The following is a 3228-nucleotide window of genomic DNA, read 5'->3' as shown; positions in this document are numbered from 1 at the left end:
CGAACAATTAGCGACAGGCGTTTTTTAAGAATTACTCTCAGATGCGATTAAGGCGAATGGCGCAGATAAAGCATTTGCCAAAGCGGTACAGCATAAGGTGGGACGAGGCAGTTTGAATTACATTTTATAGATGTATTTCTCACATATCTCAGAGCCTCTCGCGATATTCGTCGTCGTCGTCGTCGTCGTCGTCGTCGTCGTCGTCGCCGCCGCCGCTTCTGCAGAAGTAGCAAATGGCCATCGTAGCAAATGCGGCGAGGGACGCCCTGCCTTCGATTCCGAATGCACAAAGTGTGTGGTCTTGTTTCTCAGTCTATATTTGGTCGGTCTCGTCAGAGGTTGAATGTAACGAATGGGTGGGAAAGAGCAAGGGGCAGCGGCTGTGTAGAATGAAAACACAAATCCTCAGGGGTGTGAGCGTTTCGAGATGAGTCGTATACATGTAAATGTTGGTCGTCAGTGACCGTGTGGCCTAATGGATAAGGCGTCGGACTTCGGATATGAAGGTTACAGGTTCGAATGCTGTGACGCTTGTGTTTTTCCAGTTCTGAAAAAGAAACATACCGTTTTAATGTTGCAATTGAACAGTACGAAACCGTCTGAATGTTGCTGTTGACCATTTTTTGCTTGGAGATGCTCTTGAGCTTGAAACACACACAACAAGACCGGTGTTAACTAGCGAAATGGTCGGCAGAGTGCCGACACAGCGAGTTTTGACTATCACTTGCACATCTAAAACAACGTCGGAAAGTAACTCGTTCGGCTTTTGAGTCACATAAAGTATGTGTGTTAATTTTGACGCCACTAGCTCTGCTTGTTGTCATGCAATTTCTTTGCCTCTCAGAAATGATTATGACATAAAAGTGAAGTACGTGACGAGTGTGACGTTAGGAAAACATTAGGCAGCATGGAGAGATTCTGTATGGGACCACCCAACCCAAACGAGTACTGTGTGACGTGCTACCCGGCAGGTATTCACCGAGGTAGCCGGCTAGCTCAGTCGGTAGAGGGTCAGATTCTTAATCCCAGGGTCGTGGGTTCGAGCCAGACGTTGGGCGGAACGGAATTTTGTTCCGCTGCAGATGTAAATTACCGTTTTTCTGATTAACGAGATTTAATGGAAATAGCAACTGTAAACTTTGCCTACGTCTCTGTCAGTCGCAAGGAAACTGTATTTGAAGGTGAAGGTGATTTTGTAGACATGTGTGAAAGACATGTTCTGAAATGCAAGTGTTGTTGTTTGGAGAGCACATCGGTTACGTGACAGATGTGTAGCCAAGCAGTAATTTGTCGCCATAGCTGCAAATATTAGCCGATAATATGAAGTGTTGTCAGCTAAAGTCTGATGATGCAGACGACCGTAAGGACGAAGTTACAATAAGTACCGCTAGGCCGCGCCTATTTAGCTCAGTGGTAGAGCACTGGTCTAATAAAGCAGGGGTCGTAAGTTCCATTCTCACAGGAAAAAGATGAATTTTGGAAATCAGTTGCGCGTCGTGGCCGTATAGCAAACAGTACCTGTGATGACGAACAATTAGCGACAGGCGTTTTTTTAAGAATTACTCTCAAATGTGATTAAGGCGAATGGCGCAGATAAAGCATTTGCCAAAGCGGTACAGCATAAGGTGGGACGAGGCAGTCTGAATTACATTTTATAGATGTATTTCTCACATATCTCAGAGCCTCTCGCGATATTCGTCGTCTTCGCCGCTGCCGCTTCTGCAGAAGTAGCAAATGGCCATCGTAGCAAATGCGGCGAGGGACGCCCTGCCTTCGATTCCGAATGCACAAAGTGTGTGGTCTTGTTTCTCAGTCTATATTTGGTCGGTCACGTGGGGAAGAAGTTGAATGTAACGAATGGGTGGGAAAGAGCAAGGGGCAGCGGCTTTTAGAACGAAAACACAAATCCTCAGGGGTGTGAGCGTTTCGAAATGAGTCGTATACATGTAAATGTTGGTCGTCAGTGACCGTGTGGCCTAACGGATAAGGCGTCGGACTTCGGATCTGAAGATTACAGGTTTGAATGCTGTCACGCTTGTGTTTTTCCAGTTCTGGAAAAGAAACATACCGTTTTAATGTAGCAATTGAGCAGTACGAAACCGTCTGAATGTTGCTGTTGACCATTTTTTGCTTGGAGATGCTCTTGAGCTTGAAACACACACAACAAGACCGGTGTTAACTAGCGAAATGGTCGGCAGAGTGCCGACACAGCGAGTTTTGACTATCACTTGCACATTTAAAACAACGTCGGAAAGTAACTCGTTCGGCTTTTGAGTCACATAAAGTATGTGTGTTAATTTTGACGCCACTAGCTCTGCTTGTTGTCATGCAATTTCTTTGCCTTTCAGAAATGATTATGACATAAAAGTGAAGTACGTGACGAGTGTGACGTTAGGAAAACATTAGGCAGCATGGAGAGATTCTATATGGGACAACCCAACCCAAACGAGTACTGTGTGACGTGCTACCCGGCAGGTATTCACCGAGGTAGCCGGCTAGCTCAGTCGGTAGAGCGTCAGACTCTTAATCCCAGGGTCGTGGGTTCGAGCCAGACGCTGGGCGGAACGGAATTTTGTTCCGCTGCAGGTGTAAATTACCGTTTTTCTGATTAACGAGATTTAATGGAAATAGCAACTTTAAACTTTGCCTACGTCTCTGTCAGTCGCAAGGAAACTGTATTTGAAGGTGAAGGTGATTTTGTAGACATGTGTGAAAGACATGTTCTGAAATGCAAGTGTTGTTGTTTGGAGAGCACATTGGTTACGTGTCAGATGTGTAGCCATGCAGTAATTTGTCGCCATAGCTGCAAATATTAGCCGGTAATATGAAGTGTTGTCAGGTAAAGTCTGATGATGCAAACGACCGTAAGGACGAAGTATCCAAGAGTACCGCTAGGCCGCGCCTATTTAGCTCAGTGGTAGAGCACTGGTCTAATAAACCAGGGGTCGTAAGTTCCATCCTCACAGGAGAAAGATGAATTTTGGAAATCAGTTGCGCGTCGTGGCCGTATAGCAAACAGTACCTGTGATGACGAACAATTAGCGACAGGCGTATTTTAAGAATTACTCTCAGATGTGATTAAGGCGAATGGCGCAGATAAAGCATTTGCCAAAGCGGTACAGCATAAGGTGGGACGAGGCAGTCTGAATTACATTTTATAGATGTATTTCTCACATATCTCAGAGCCTCTCGCGGTCTTCGTCGTCGTCATCTTCGCCGCCGCCGCTT

Source organism: Schistocerca gregaria, unplaced genomic scaffold (assembly GCF_023897955.1).
Source record: "Schistocerca gregaria isolate iqSchGreg1 unplaced genomic scaffold, iqSchGreg1.2 ptg000470l, whole genome shotgun sequence".
In the NCBI taxonomy this organism is placed as follows: Eukaryota; Metazoa; Arthropoda; class Insecta; order Orthoptera; family Acrididae; genus Schistocerca; species Schistocerca gregaria.
Note: the sequence above shows the minus strand (reverse complement) of the source record.